At 38.0% G+C, this 17,553-nt stretch overlaps 1 protein-coding gene across 3 annotated transcripts in view; it reads left to right on the top strand.

Annotated features, from left to right (window-relative positions):
* The first annotated feature begins 1,908 nt into the window (after positions 1-1,908).
* The window catches only part of ROBO1 (roundabout guidance receptor 1), a 1,291,095-nt gene continuing 1,275,450 nt past the window's right edge, over positions 1,909-17,553 (top strand). For 2 of the 3 annotated variants that reach the window (XM_045165073.1, XM_045165072.1), the window contains exon 1: positions 1,910-2,099. The gene's annotated coding sequence lies outside the window, so the exon portion shown is untranslated. Of the gene's footprint in view, positions 2,100-17,553 lie in introns of all 3 variants that reach the window. The other variant, XM_045165076.1, reaches the window with a different exon arrangement.

Raw genomic sequence — 17,553 nt, 5'->3', positions numbered from 1 at the left:
AACTCTTATATTGAATATAGTACTATCTTGATATTTTTATGTTAATTCTATTGTAAGTTGAAAATTTCATAAGCTGGCCTAGAGTGATTGTAATAACTCTGCATACAAAGTCTTTCCAAAAGACTGTTCCAGAGATACAAGAGTAATAGGGTACTGCAGCAAATTGACTCTGATGTAATGCCAATTGATCATGTCTGTTCACTCTGAATTAGCGGTCACAGATATTTCAAATATATATGTTTGATGGAAACTTTGGAAATACACCTGAGAATGTTGGATTTTCCAAATCCTAATGGAAACTGTCCTCCTTGACATCTTAGTACTGAAAGATTTAATTCTGGGTCCTACAGGGATATAATCTATAAGTTAGACCTGGAAAGCAGCAAAGGCAACCTGGACTTGAAGTAACACTTCTGCTCTCCAGGGTTACTACTGAGGGAAGGGAAGAGGCTACACAGGGAGGGAGTTATGGAAACAAAGAAGGGTTGTAGCACATACTACATAAGTAAATTCAAATGCTATAGGTGTGTTTGGAATAAGACCTCAATTGTTTTATTTTTGCATCTTGTGTTTTCATTTATTTAGTTTACACATGGCTGGTGAATTATGAGTTGGCTGCTGCTGCTGACCTTATTCAGTATATCAGTTTCTACCAGCAGTGAGCTGTAAATTCTAGACACAATATTAATAATTATAGACATAATAAATTTGTAATTAAATTTACATTACCATTTACATCTAAAACCCAATAAAATTATGTTATTTCCTAAATTGTAATATCAGAGAACATCTTAGATGGAACTTGGAGGAGAGTCTGTGTCATTTCAGTTTATGTGAGGATTTCTTTCCTTCCAAAAAATTAAAGGTCAGAGCAAAACATGATTAAGGGCTTTAAATTCATATATATTAAGATTCAGCTATTAATACTCTAATTTTAAACACAGTTACCTTTAATGATGATGCACTGGAGTGGTTTTTGCACCAGGTTACAATATTTCAAATTGCTAGTCACCACAGGCCTGCCTCACTTTAAATCTCCTTGTGCCCATTTGCATCACTAATGGGCTCGCGAAGAGAGAAACTGTAAAAAGAAAATGTGGCAATTAATAGTGAATGCTTGACATATTGTGACATTATCAATATCTTTATGTTGATTTATATTTGGGAGTCAATACTCACTCATAAAATATTTCTGAATTTCTTAATTTGCAAAATTAAAAAAATAAAAAAGATGCCCATGGCATTATCATGATTGCCATTTTTTTTTTTTAGGAACATTAAAAAAAAATAGATCCCAAATATCTTAACATTCACATTTTAGCCTCTGCCATTTTAACCTGTACAAGTTATTTAGAGTAGCCATGCACTATCAAGAATAAAACTAGACGCTATTTTATTTAAGTGAAAGGCAGAAGTATCTGACTATATAAATATTTCCGGGATTTACATCCGAATAAGGCATGACAGGAAAAAAAGGGGGAAATAAAGGAGGGTTTTCCTGCCAAATGCATCTGTGTGAATTTTCCTCAGAAAGGGTTCTTTTAAAAAGCCTTTGTATGTTCAAAGCCACTCCACACAGGCAATTAAAGGCATATATGAAATGATAGATCACAAGACATGAGTTTAAATGTGAGGGTTCCCCCCCACCTCCGTTAAACATCGCAGCAGGCGTTACAATACCAGAGGTAACGAATCAATTAAATCCATTTTCCCCTCCGCGCCTCCGAAGCTGCGTGTGTAGTGTTGCTGTGTAGTTTAGAGCTTGAGCAGTAGGACCCAGGGGCCTCCGCAGCCACCAATAGAAGCGCGCACTTGCACCTATTTGCATGCAATGCCCTCTGCTCTGCGCATTAATAGTAATAGAGATAACGGGGTTGAAAGAATTCTCTACTGAAGAAGGATTGGATTTTTTCAGGGTACGGATACCGAGAAGAAACCCGACTTCAATCACTCCCTATTTCCCACTCTTAACATTTGTAAGTCACAGGCAGCTTTTGCTTGGTTAATAAAGTCGGGGAGGTCTCGGTGCCCAGCAAAGTTGGGAGGACTGCGCCTGCACCCCGGAGCCGCTAGATCGAGGAAAACAGACTTATCAAAGGGTAAGTCTCCCAAATGATGGCAAAAGAAGTGACAGCCGGCTTTCGAATTGTCTAGAGGCACACGCTCCGTTTTACAGCGGTGGTGGCGGGAATGCAGAATGGGTGCGTAAAGGACCCTGCAGTTTGTCCAGAAATTGTGACGAATGCACCGGGGTCTTTGCGGGTAGAATCAAAAACCTTCAGGCTACATCGGAAATTGCAGCCTTACGCTCGGGCGGGATTCAACAAGTTTCCCCGCAGGGATGAGATGTGTATTTATTTCCTTGCAAGTTGTGCTGAGTGTCCCTTCAATGTGGGCTTGAGCTGGCTTCACAAAGAAGTTTCCGCAATTTGTGTCTGTTGTAGGTGGTTGGATGAATCCTTGTTTGGGAGATTCTGTCGTGCATCTGGGCTTCCTGGGGACACACCGGAAAACTGCTTCGAAGGATGCTCCTAGCATCAGGGGCCTACTGGGTTGATGCTGGGCAACTTTGCGGCGTAATCTCGGTGTCTCTGACCGCACCGCGGTTCATGATGCGGACAGGGGTGCAGAAACCTCCAGGTCCAGGGCCATTTGGGCTCCCAAACTTTGAAAGCATTCTCCAAGAAGGGGGATGAAAAGGGGGGCTTTTCTGGGTGAGCATTACTGGGTGAATTTTGGTAAACTCTTCAGGGTATATAGTGGAGTCTTTCCAGATCTGCGTTTTCAACCTGCAGTTTGGGCCTGGAAATGGAGTGCTGATGTGGAGAAGGCGGCGGTTTAAAGCTAAGGCGGGGAGGAGGGGGCTTTTTCTGTAGGAGAGCAGAAGAAGAAGCGCAGATAGATGAATGAACAAGGTGCGTCCCATCTTTCACACACAAAAACCACACGCGTGGGACGTGCCAGAAGCGCTCCAGTTGATCGCGTTTAACTGGAAAATGTATTGCGGGGGGGGGGGGGGGGGCGGGTGTCCAGGCGCCTCTATATTATTGATGAAGCGCTGAGCCCTTCTGGGGTCCCTTCTGGCTCCTTATCCCTGCCTTCTCTTCACTCCCGGGCTCTTCCTGCCTAGAGCTCCGGGGTTGGCGCGGGTGCCGCGGGCGCACTGCTCAGCCCCGCAGCGCTGCGGACACAATGGGGAGAGGCGGGCATAGCCCGCCGGACGGGCGAAGCAGGGAGCGCAGTGAGGCAAGCTCGCTGCCGCAGCCCGGGCGGCCGTTCCGCCCGGGGGTTCCAGCGCTGCGGAGGCCGCTTGCACCCTGCAGCCGCATGCCGCGAGGTCCCCGAGGGGCCGGCTCAGGACGCGCACACCTCGCCGCAGAGGTCCCGCGTTATCCTTCCAGGGGTCACTGTGCCGCAGGCAGACAGGTGGGATAGGCAGACGGGATGCTAAAACATCTCAGCCCAGCCCGGGGTCTGAGCTGCAGGCGCTAACCGTAGGGTGACCCCCGAGTCCCAGCGGGACCTGCACTCTAAGGGTAAAGAGGACGACGAGGAAAGAAGGGAAGCGCTAATGAGGCTGCGAGAAGAGAAAGGCAGCAAGTGATTTGGGCCAATCCTGGTCATGGGCCAGGCTTTCCTTGGCTCTTTTAACTGGGCTTGCCTTAGATGCGGCTTTGAAATGCGCTTCCTAACCTTTCTGCAGCACGAAGGGGCAGGCTTCTAGAAGCCGGAGCTCACTGGAGACTCCTCCTAAGCAATGAAGGAAGGAGGTGGTCGGGCAGGGGGACTTCTTTTGGCAGTGTCATTTAACCTTGACCTCAGCACCTCCCACCTTTTCTCACCCCCACCGGGAGTTGCCTGACCTTATATATTCCTCTGGGTCATTGGCTCTGTTTCTTTTTAAGTGATTTTTACCAAGCTCTCTGTTACAAAGGGCTGTGAAGAGACTGTATTTCCAAGTAGTGGTGGGAGATTGTTTAATTCGAAGGTGTATTCCCAACCCTCTCTGAGCACTTGGAGGAAGAGGCAGAAATTCAGGACCTATGGAATGGTTCACATGGGGATGTTGGTTCCTTGAAGGGGATCTTTCAGAGGAAATAACACTCTTCTGAGCACGTGGGATAAGACAATAATACCATTGCATTTCATTTCATTGTGGTTGTTTGGCAAATAGGATGTAATACTAAACATAATATTTTGGGAATCCACCCTTATATAAGGCAGACAACTAAAAACCTGGCAGCTAGGCTTTAAAAACCATATTGGATGCTCTTAGAACCGAGTATTTTGAGCGACTTAGTTTTCCAGCCATATCATGGTATCTCCTCTGTATCTTGAGGAGGTACATGTAGCTCTGTAGAAAGCATTCTGGAAGGCATACAGCATGTTGATTTTATTAAAGGTGTTTATTAAAGGATCTGCTGGTGTTCCAGCAACCCCCTCCCTTTCTCTCCAAAACCAGAAAAAATACCAAAATCATCAACAGCAGCAACTCAGAACTGATACTTAGGGAGTAGGAGGACTTTGTTTCTTAGGCATCTAGCTTCTCCCAAAAGAGAGGGACAAGATAAAGCTGAAGAATAAGTAGGGAGTGAGGGCGTATGTTGCCATGGATTTTGGACTTGCTTTAACCTTTCTTTGGACTTCCTTTAACCTTTCTCGTGTATCTTTTGCTTTATGCATCTTCTTGTATAATCTGAAGAACTGAAGCACAATGACACAGCTGCAGATCCCTGACAGAGGCTTGCTCTAGAAAACAGCTGTTAATCACATTTGCTATAATTTCCCACTTACTTCCTTTTACTTCCCTTCCCTTACCCTTTCCTTGAACCAGTGTTATCATCTTCTAGGCTTTTTCTGGCAAAAGGTTAGTGATTTCCAGCAGTAGAGCACCTGTTTAGAGTGTGGGTTGGAGGAGAGACTCTGAGCTGCCCAGAGAGTCTTATAGGTTTAAAGCCTGCTTTCTCTTGCCCTATATGGTACACAGTAAAGAACAATATCCTAATATCTCCAAAGAAAATTATGTTGATTTGTATAGGTCTTTTATTTTAAATTTTAAGATTTAATTCAAAGAAAAATAGCATTGATCAGAAATGAATGGGAAGCTATACACTTGCATGCTGTATTTGGAAACTAACATTAGACTCAGCTGAGTGATCACACCTTTTGACATTGTCTAAACTTGATACATTAGGAGTTATTTTTATTTAGGCAAGATTTAATGTGTTACTTACATTATGAGATTAAGCAATTCAAGATACTGCAAAGATGTGAATTTTAACAGAAAAAAAGCAAGACAGCAAAGCTAGCCCTTGGCAGCTTGATAAATGAGCAGGTGCAATGCACCATTTGAAATGTAACTTGAGGTGAGGTTCCATCCAATACGCTAGAGAATGAACCCTTCCTTATCACCCAGAAAACTCAACTTATTTTTCTCTTTCTCTGAGATCTATGAGTTCAGAAAGAAAAACATAATAGCATTTAGTAGGTGAGAATTATGACCTGGTCACTATCATTTATCTCTATAAATCTGCTATTGAATTGAGTGAGCAATATTATTGATACTTTCATGTTTATACCTAAAACATAGTTCTATATGGACCAGCCAGTTATCTTAATCCTATAGGAAATAAAGTTCCTAGAAGAGTAACTGGGGAAACTGTAGACACAGTGTCAGACACTCTCGTTGCCACAGATATTGCATTCAATCCTTACAGTACCCTTTTGAAGTAGACTTTATTAGATTTCTTTAACTTATAAAAAGATTGAATCTCGGAGAGGTTAAACAAAATATACATAACCATTGAGCAAATAAAAGGCAGATTCACTATTAGAAACAAACTCTTTTTTATAGCATAGTACATGCTTTTCCTGCATGCCATGGACCTATTTTTTCCCCTCATATTAAAAAAAATAATTAAAATTGTGTTTCAGCAGTTATAATTTCTGAGTCTCTTAAATATCTTTTTTTCCATGTCCAAACCATTCTTTGCATTTCCCCCAGATCAGTCATCTATAAACATATTAACAACTTTCCAAGGATGTCACAGCCATAGCTTCTTTAGTATGAAAGCTTCACCTCTAACCCCCACCCCAACTGTACCGTCATCTTTCGAAATCAGAAAACAGGAATGAAACAGAGCCTTCATCATTTGCTTTGATATGTGGACAAATATAGCCAAGATGTCTGGGAAGAATCCATCAAGTAATTTTCAGATTGAAAATTGTGAAGCTCTACCTTCACATTTCTGCACACATGGCTTCTCTAATCTGGAAGAGTCTGCCTTTCTCTTGGCTAAACTCTATTCATTCATCCAAAATATTGATATTTCTCCTCCACTAAGAAATTTCTCTATCTGTTCCAGCCCTCATAGTTTTTAAACACCTCTGAAATTCCCAATCAATTCTGTCTGCCATCTAATTTGGTTTTAATTTGTATTATACATTTTACATAAATTATCTGTCAACTATAATTTTCTATTTTCTAATTATTGTACTAAATTTAGCCCTTATTGTCTTCTCATTCTCTTCAGTCACCCTAGATAGTAAGATGTATATCTAGAGTTTTAATAATGAAATCAAAAATTTATATCTTTAGTCCATATATTTTTCCTGAATGCCATGTCTATATTGTCAAAGAATTACTTGACATCTTCATGTAGAGATAAATTACAAATATTTTAAAGGAAAATATAATAGAAGAAACCATTTGAAGCCACATACATTATCTCTCTTGCCAAACTGCTCTTTTACTCAGATTTCCAGTCATAAGTAGCACATTATGCATCCAGCCATCTTTGATATATTCCTCTGGCTTCCCTGGTGGCTCAGATGGTAAAGAATTCACCAGCAATGCAGGAGACCCGGGTTCAACCCCCATGTCCAGAAGCTCCTCTGGAGAAGGGAATGGCTACCCACTCCAGTATTCTTGCCTGGAAAATTCCATGGACAGAATTCCATGGCACGTGATAGTCCATGGCATCGCAGAGAGTTGGACATGACTGAGCAACTAACACTTCACTGCCTTATCAACTACATTCAAACAGTGAGGAAAAAAACATGTACTGATGACTTTCTTTTTCTTAAACCTAATCTCTTCTTCCCAGAGACAGACCTGCCACCCGTTCCTACTCATGCTTCCTAGGATCCCCCTTCTAAGCCATCACCTCACCTCCATTCTTGCCCCACTTGAATTCATGTACATTGTGTCTGCAAAGTCTTCTTTCTAGAGCACAAACCATGAAACCCAAACCCCTTATCATATTATTCAAGGTACTCAATCATCTGGACCCAGAATTCCTCTCTTTAGTCTTCAACTTTCACTCATAGCTCAGTTGGTAAAGAATCTGCCTGCAATGCAAGAGACCCTGGTTCGATTCCTGGGTTCGAAGATCCCCTGGAGAAGGGATAGGCTACCCATTCCAATATCCTTGGTAAAGAATCTGCTTGCAATGTGGGAGACCTGGGTTTGATCCCTGGGTTGGGGAGATCCCCTGGAGAAGGGAAAGGCTACCCACTCCAGTATTCTGATCTGGAGAATATAGTCCATGGAGTCGCAAAGAGTCGGACACAACTGAACAACTTTCACTTTGCCAATCACTGTGAAAATCGACTTTCATTTTCTCAAATATTCATGATATGTCATAATTTTCTGCTTTTGTTTATGCTAGAACTTCTGCCCAGATTAGTTCTCACTTTCTTGATTCTTGGGTGACCTTTGAAAATATGAATCAGTCATCACTTCTCTTTTGAAGAGTTTCCTGTTAAGCAAATGGATTTAAATATTTTTATCCTCTCAATAATAGCTCCAAAATTCCATTGAATTTGTTTATTCATTTCCAACATGAGACTGTGAATTCCTTGAAGCAGCTTTTCTCAAACTTTGTCCATTGAACCAAGAAGACCTCCAAATTAACAAAAATGACACTTAAAATACTACTCCCTAGACTCCTTAGCTCTGCTAGATTTAATACATTAGAACATATGGGGTTGGGATTCTGGAATCTACATTTTAGCAAGCATTTCAGGTGTAACTAGGCACTTAAGAGTTTATCACAATGATTATTCTTCAGCCTAGCCAGGTCAATATGGAGATTAATTTAGCAGTTGGGGGAGGAATCATCAACATAGCTTCTTATGTCTTATTGAGAGCTATGAACATAGTTTCTTAGATTACTGTGTTTCAGAGAAAGATTTGATTAGACAGTATAGTCAGTTAAATTATATAATTCATTCTTACCAAAATGAAAGAGCCCTGCATCAGAAAGGCACCCTTCTCAAGAACAGAGTTTTAAAAGTCACCTAAGATGGCCTTTAGAGTTGAAGTACTGCTGTTCAGAGTACTTGGAACTTTTAATGACTCTGACTTTTTATGATTAGGTCATATTCACTTGGCAAAGACAGAGAAAATGCTGAAACAAATGTCTGTGAGTTACCACCCAGATTAATTATGTATTAAACATAAAATTGAAGCCCTCAATGTACTTTTTCAGACTGCATCTCCCTCCAAGAGGTAACCAGTGTTGTAAATTTGATATTATGATCCCCAGACCATTCCTTGTGAATTTACTATGTGTATTATCCCCCTTCAATCATACAGTATTGTATTAAATAAGTAAAATATTTATAAACATTGCAGCATACTATATATCTCCTTGGAAATATAATTTCATGTGACTTATTCAAGTTGGTATAGAATGATCAACTTCATTAATTTTTATTACTGTATAGTACTCCATTTTATTTTATTTTTATTTTTTTATTTTTTACATTTTATTTTATTTTTTTAATTTTATTTTATTTTTAAACTTTACAAAATTGTATTAGTACTCCATTTTATAAACCTACTACAATTTACTTTTCTCTGTCTCATTAGTGGGCTTCCCTGATAGCTCAGTTGGTAAAGAATCTGCCTACAATGCAGGAGACCCTGGTTCGATTCCTGGGTTGGGAAGACCTGCTGGAGAAGGGATAGGCTACCCACTATTCTTGGCCTCATTAGTAAGCATTTCTAATTTCCCACTGTAATAAACACCATATAAATAATCATTCTGAATTATTACATTTATTACTGTGCAAATATTCAAGATTATTTAAGGCATAGGCTTATGAGTGAAACTGATTGATAATGTGAATTTACATCTTTCCTTTTTTCAGATATTGCCCAAAACCCATGTAGGCTTTCAGCATTTGTAATTTGCAAGTACATTTATGAGAACTACCATTCTATCTATTCTTGTCAACATTTAATATTGTTACTTTTTGAGTGAGGGAGTGAAAGTCGCTCAGTCATGTCTGACTCTGCAACCGCAAGGACTGTAGTCCACTAGGCTCTCCTCTGTCCATGGGATTCTCCAGGCAAGAATATTGGAGTGCGTTGCCATTTCCTTCTCCAGGGGATCTTCCCAAACCAGGGATCGAACCCAGCTCTCCTGTTTTATCTTCTTTTAGTTTTGCTTCCTTTTGGTCTTTACCCTACTGGGTTCTTTGGGAACTGTGCATATTTGTAACAGCACCTTCCATACCTTTTCATTTTAGCTTAGGCTGGATTTGAAGAGCCAAAACAGGAAAACACTTAAGAAGACCTGAGACTCTCACAGAGAAATAAATTAGAGCTGCTGTTTCTTTTAGCTTTCCTTTCCTGTTCTTTATTATTTTTTTAAATGTAATTATCCTTTTATCAACCTTCATCATTTCATACGGTAAGGAAGTGAAATCACTAAAGGCAAATAACCTTATGAATCTGCTGAGTGTGTGAAATTGTTACTTTTTAAAATTTATCAGTTGCATGGTTTTAATTTGTCTTCTTTGATTATATGTGCAGTGAGCATCTTTCCTTTGAAAATTCACATTTCCTCTACTGTGAATTGCTTAGCCATATATTTTACAGGTACTGAGGCCTTTATCTTTCTCTTATAGATTTATTAGATATCTCTTTATTCTGTATTCTAATTCATTTTTGATATATGCATTGTCAATATTTTTTCCTCAGCTCTATCTTATATTTTTCTTTTTTTAACCTAGTGTCTTTTACTAAATATATATTAGGTATATATATACATATATATATACACACATGTATATATTTATTGTGTTTCATTAAAAGTAATACAAATTTTTCATTATGGCTTCTCCTTATAACATCTTGTTTTAGAAATCATTTCTTATCATGAAATCATAAAATATTCTCATATGTTTTTTCCCAAAAGTTTTAAAAATTTTGGTTTTTGCAATCAGGTATAAGATCTATCTGGAACTGGTTTTAGTTTCCATATGCTACAAAAACAAGTCTGTCATATACAAATGTTCCATGTGTGGATGAATTACTTTTTTTGCTTGTAAGACTACCTAGCATCTGTCCTCATTTGAGACATTTTTCTGGTCATTTCTGCCAGGTTGGTATGTGGATCATCTTCTTACTGAATCATTACAATGTTAACGAACCAGAATTAAAAGCATTAATTAAGATTTCAACCAAAATAGGTGTATATTCAGCCAGAATTAAAGAATTGCCTTTTATGACAAACTGTATAATCTTTTTAAATAGTATGGGAAACTGCTCATGTGTAATAAGCTATGCCTATAATCATTCATTTTAGTTTTAGTTCTTTATAGAGCATATTAATTAATATCCCAAAGAAGTACTCTTTTTTTTATAGGACTCTAGCAAAGGTAGATCTTAGAAATATACTTCAATAGATCAAAGTAAGAATCATGACTCACTCTAGGATGAAGCATGATTGACCATTTGCCAGGTGAATTATAAGCCAGAGGCAGAGCATTTTAGCACAACAGCCAAGAGTTTCTGATCAATGTGTAGTTGAATAAGCACTCTAAAATATTAATCCAATCACAAAAATTCAGAATGGAAATTGTTGTAGTGCTCTGCAGCATAGTATATTAGTATACTGTGTACATAGTATATTAAACTTTACTCTGGAATGAGAATCTAAGAGGATTGTAAAACAACTACTCCAGCTTCTATACCCTCATAGGCTGTTTCTGTAATAATTTGCTTTTTATTCTGCAGTGAACAACAGAATAACAAACAAACATGGTTTGTGCTAAGCAAGTCTTAGATTATTTAAGTATTGGGTAGTTATTTAAGAGGGTTTAAGAATGACCTACTTTAGCCAATGAGAGAAACTTTTACTTACAAGTTCCCCTGAAGAAAGGTAAAATTAAAAAAAAAAAAAATCTACATCAGATACAAATTACTGCTGCTAGGTCACTTCAGTCGTGTCCAACTCTGTGCGACCCCATAGACCGCAGCCCACCAGGCTCCTCTGTCCCTGGGATTCCCCAGGCAAGAACACTGGAGTGGGTTGCCATTTCCTTCTCCAGTGCATGAAAGTAAAAAATGAAAGTGAAGTCGCTCAGTTGTGTCCAACTCTTCGCGACCCCATGGACTGCAGCCTTCCAGGCTCCTCCGTCCATGGGATTTTCCAGGCAAGAGTACTGGAGTGGGTTGCCATTGCCTTCTCCAATACAAATTACAACCAAGCCATTAATTTCTAGTCTTTTTAATTAGAGCTCTTTATAATAATGTTGATGGAGGAAAGGAACTGTTTTAGGAAATGAACAAACTCATGATGCACTCTTGCTTATTCATTCTTTTGTTGCCGCTATACATGTTTCAATTGCTTTTCACACTCATGTTCTGGATTACTCTTCTAACTTTTTTCCATTTCTCTCACTTCTGCCTAGGTGTAGCATCTCTTTTAATATACCCCACACTTCACTATCCTTCAACACCCTATTTTGGTTCCAGCACATTGCCTTTGCCTTTCTCTCTACCTTAAATATCCTTTTTCTTCTCTGTCTAATAAAAAGAGTCGTCATCCTTAATCATCCATAATCATATGGATGATTCATATGATTCATATATTATGATGATTCATTATATAACTTAATATAACTTAACTTCAAAGTATAACTTAATCGTTACCTCTTTTTGAAAGCATTTCCTAATTTCCCCCCAGGAAGCTAGTCTCTCATTTGTGTTTCAGTAGGTCTTAGCACTTACATGTATTACCCTTTATTACAAGAAATATTTATGTGTTTTAATGACCAGACTTTGATAAAATAGGAGGATGATAAACAATTTCACAGTGTATCCAGATAAACCTTCACTGTCTAACACTCTAACCACTAGTTGTTTGTGCCTAGTGAGAACTTAGAATGTAGCGAGTATGACAGGGGAACTGAATATTTAATTATATTAATTAAATTAATATTTAATTCAAGTTTAATTATTTTAAGTTTCAGTTGAAATAGTAACATTTTACATAGTCAGTAGTCACATATATCTTGTTGCTGTTGTTGCTAAGTCGCTTCAGTCGTGTCCGACTCTGTGCGATCCCATGGACCGCAGCCTACCAGGCTCCTCCGTCCATGGGATTTTCCAGGCAAGAGTACTGGAGTGGGGTGCCATTGCCTTCTCTAGTGGCTAACATATTCGGTATGGCAGATATAAAATACTTCTGTCATTGTAGGCGCTTGTACAGTAGAATTTAGGACAAATGAATGAATGGATGAATGAATTCCACAGGATAGGCTAGTAACATTTGCTTTGCAATGGACATATGCCATTGTGTTGGATTGTATCTATGATTGTGTTTTGAGGATCATTTCACAGCTTTATGGAGAGAAACAGATAATTTCAACTTGACCAAGAAGATAATAACAATATAAAACACCAAAGAAACCAAAGGGAGTATTCAAGTTTATCTTTGGTGAATTCCTTAGATATTCACCCAAGACATGCTTACCTGAGATGGCAGTATAGCAAACATCATCTTTTAAGACAAAAGCATACAAGAATAGGATTGAGCCATTGGTAATAATTCTATCCCTTAAGACTGAGATTTATTCAGATGAGGAACTTAATTTTATATTAATACATAAATACAAATTTAATTTTATGTTAAATGACCTGGTACATTAGGTGACTATTATCCAAAAGAATGAAAGAAAGGAAACAAACCACAACAACAAAAAAAAACTGTTGATAAGAATGTGGAAGAACTAGAACTGCTGTGCATTACTGATGGGAATGTAAAAGGATGCAGTCATTATGAAAAATAGAATGGTGATCCCTCAAAAATCTAAGCTGAATTACCATAGGATCTAACAACCCCACTTCTAGGTATATATCCAAAAGATTGAAAACAGAGAATGCAATACATATTTTTACTGCCATGCTCATATTGACATTATTCACAATTCCCAAAATGTAAGAAGAACTTAAATATCTTTCAACATATAAAGGGATAATCAAAACATGTTATATACCTACAAGTGAATATTATTCAGTCTTAAAAGGAAACAGTCTCTGATACATGGTACAATATAGATGAATCTTGAAAACATTGTGTTAATTGACCTTGTAAGACATAAAAGAATAAAAATGGTAGGACTCCACTTACATGATGTATTTAGACTAGTCAGATCCAGAGAGACAGTAAGTAGAGTAGTGGTTATAAGGGCTGAGGTAGGAAGGAATGGGAGCTATTGTTTAATGAGTATAGCCTTTCAGTTTAAGATGATGAGAAAGTTCTGGAAGTGGATAGGAGTGATGGTTCCTCAACAATGTGAATGTATTAGAGAAAGAAATGGCAACCCACTCCAGTGCTCTTGCCTGGAGAATCCCAGGGACGGGGGAGCCTGGTGGGCTGCCGTCTCTGGGGTCGCACAGAGTCGGACACGACTGAAGTGACTTAGCAGCAGCAGTTGTATACTTTAAAAGGTGAAAATGTTAAACTTTATGATATGTATGTTTTACCACATGAAAAATTACTTTAATAAATATTTATTAAGGTAATGTGTGGTTGGACACCTTCATCTCTTAGAAAAATATTCATCCTTCCAATGTGGCCTCTCAATGCCCTTTAGAACGTTAAACACAACCCCATAGAATAGTCTCTCTGCTTATTAACATTGAGAAAGGTGATCAGCCAAAAGAAATTTTATAGACAATGAACATACATGCAGTGCATCTGGTCTGTGGGATGTACTCTATTAAACAAGCACATTTAATAGAGGGAGGGAAGAAACCCTTAACAGTGAGCACTGTGCTTCTGGAGAAGACAGCTGCTGAGGTGTGATGGAGGTTTTGGAATGAAATCACTGCATAACTGGATGCAGTGAAGTAAACGTGAAGCCCAGGAGGACTTTGTGTTGGGGTTGCTACAAAGTGGCCAGTAAGGCAATGCCTTAGCCACCTGCACATGCAAACTGCTAGATCAAAGACCAAATGATCAAATGGGATTACTCCAGTGACACAAATGTATGCGGTTATCGTGAACTGCAGATTATGGAGCATCTGCTCCTTTGCTGACTCCTTGGGGGGCAGGATGTGTACAAGGAAAGGTCTTATTGTAGTGATGGTAAGAACACTGATTGCTCTCAATGCTGGGAAAAAAAGCAAGAGTCATATCCTCCCCTTTTGTGTTTTCTTTCCTTAATGTGATGATTTACCCTCTTATATAATATTGTTTTAACCCACCCTCCTATTCTATACCATTAAATTTTCTAGGCAGGTGCAACTTGGCATCTAATGGATAACTCATCTTCATAGATGATGATCTATCATACATAAAAAGCATCCTGAACACACTGCTATATTTAAAATGGACCTCTGATGAGGACCTACTATATAGCAAAGGAATACTGCACGATGTTCTGTAATAACCTAAATGGGAAAATAATTTGAAAAAAAAATAGATACATGTATATGTATAAGTGAATCACTTTGTTGTACACTTGAAAAACTAACACAACACTGCTAATCAACTATGCTCCAATATGAAATAAAAATTAAAAGAAAAAACATCCTGAAATTTACTTGGTACATTACTCAGAGACAAAGATATTCATATACCATGCAAACAGACCTTGAGCTGTGTTAATTATTTTTCTAGGAAGGTAATACATTGGATTGACTCAGTTTTGCTCTTTTGCCAAATGCTGTTGATTGCAGGTATTTTTCCACTGAATTGAATTCAGATTAGTGAGTGCAAGAGTGTAGAAACAAGAGTCCAGTTTTATTAGTTTATTAGAATAATATTCTGACTAAACAGATTAATCAATCTTTTTCATTCTGAGCACAGTAAGATAATTTGGGAGTATATAGAAAGCTATTTTTAAAGTGGTACCCTGGTATGAGAGCTTGAGCAGAGGTCAGGGAATATATCAGAAAATAATTTGTATATTTTTCTAGAGCTGTAGTTATAGCTAATATAATAGTGAATATATTATTTATTTTACTTTAGTTGCTACTGCCAGAGAAGCAAAGAAATATTTTGTCATAAAGCCATACAGCTTTGCCTATCCTCCTACAGTTCACCTACTTTATGGATTTTTAATTGAGACACAGAAGGTATATAACATTGCACAATTTTAAGGTAATAAAATGTTGAGTTGATACACTTACATAGTGCAAAATGATTACCACCATAGCATTAATTAACACCTTTATTACATGACATAATTACTATTTATTCATTGTGATGAGAACATTTCGGGTTCACTTGCAAGTGTCAAGTATACAGAACCATATTTTTAACTATAAGAATCATTGTGTACATTAGATCCCCACTTTGCATTTTATTTCATCTTTCTTTCATTTTCATTCTTTCTCCATTAAGATTCTCCACTCTTTCTGAAACGAGAAGTAATTTAAAAGAGAAATTATCATACTAAGTGAAATAAGTCAGACAAAGACAAATATCATATATTACTTATATGCAGAATCTAAAAAAAATGATACAAATGAACTTATTTACAAAACAGAAACAGATTTACAGACTTCTAAAACAAACTTATAGTTATCAAAAGGGAAAGGTGCGAGGGGAGGGATAAACATATGAACAGTACTATATATAAAATAGATAGTCAGCAAGGATCTACTGCATAGCACAGGAAACTCTACTCAATATTCAGTAATAACCTCAATGGGAAAAGAATCTATAAAAGAGTGGATATACATGCCTGTATGACTGGATCACTTTGCTGGACATCTGAAACTAACATAATGGTATGAATCAACTATACTGTAATATAAAATAAAATTTGTATCGAAAAGGAAAAAAATAAAAGACATGACATAAAAATACACCAGGAAATAATAATAAATAGAAGAGATGACATAGAGAATACAGGAAATTTCCCATTGGATCTTTGTTTTACATTGTAATTCTTGTCCTCCATTACTTACTTTCCCAGAATAAGCATGAACAAGTCATAGTTCACTTCATCAAAAACATATATTAAATACCAATCTCTATGCTGCAGGGTAGTGGATATTAAATGGCATGGAAGTGAATGAAAGTGATCTCCACCCTCAGTAAATTCAAGCTCTAGCATGGAGTAGCTCCCGCCCAATAGTATCAGTCGAGTTTTCTCTCTTCTTTCCTTTCCACTTCTCCAATTATGTGTAACATCTGTTCACACACAGTTGTCTCAGAAAAATCTTATTTTCTTCTCTTCTAAGACAATCATTCTCATTGGGGTAAGAAGTTGTCCATTTTCCCCTTTCCTGTATTTTCAACCTTTTCATTCCCTGGCTCCTTTACTTATTTTTATAATTATTTCCACTCAAGGAAAACAAAAGTCCTTCAAAAAAATTTCCCTTAAAAATTTGTTGTCATATACACAATGGAGTATTATTCAGCCATTAAGAAGAATACATTTGAATCAGTTCTAATGAGGTGGATGAAACTGGAGCCTATTATACAGAGTGAAGTAAGCCAGAAAGAAAAACACCAATACAATATACTAACGCATATATATGGAATTTAGAAAGATGGTAACAATAACCCTGTGTACGAGACAGCAAAAGAGACATTGATGTATAGAACAGTCTTATGGACTCTGTGAGAGAGGGAGAGGGTGGGAAGATTTAGGAGAATGGCATTGAAACATGTAAAATATCATGTATGAAATGAGTTGCCAGTCCAGGTTCGATGCATGATACTGGATGCTTGGGGCTGGTGCACTGGGACGACCCAGAGGGATGGAATGGGGAGGGAGGAGGGAGGAGGGTTCAGGATGGGGAACACATGTATACCTGTGGCGGATTCATTTTGATATTTGGCAAAACTAATACAGTTATGTAAAGTTTAAAAATAAAATAAAATTAAAAAAAAAATTGTTGTTAAATCCCTTATATCTAAGTAAAACTGCCTCTGCTGGGGGAAAAAAAAAAATGTTGTTCAGTCGCTAAGTCACACCCAACTCTTTGCAACCCCATGAAGCATGGTAAGTTCCTTTGTCTTCCACTATCTCCCTGAGTTTGCTCAAACTCATGTCCACTGATTCACTAATGCTGTCTAACCATTTCATCCTCTGCCATCCTATTCTCCTTTCCTCTTCAATCTTTCCCTGCATCAGGGTCTTTTCCAATGAGTTGGCTCTTCACATCAGGTGTCCAAAGTATTGGAGCTTCAGCCTCAGCATCAGTCCTTCCAATGAATATTCAGGACTTATTGCCTTTAGGATTGACTGGTTTGATCTTCTTGCAGTCCACAGTGCTGTCAAGAGCCTTCTTCAGCA

Source organism: Bubalus bubalis, chromosome 1 (genome assembly GCF_019923935.1).
Source record: "Bubalus bubalis isolate 160015118507 breed Murrah chromosome 1, NDDB_SH_1, whole genome shotgun sequence".
Classification (NCBI taxonomy): Eukaryota; Metazoa; Chordata; class Mammalia; order Artiodactyla; family Bovidae; genus Bubalus; species Bubalus bubalis.
The sequence above is the reverse complement of the archived record's forward strand: the minus strand, read 5'-3'. Positions and strand labels throughout refer to the sequence as shown.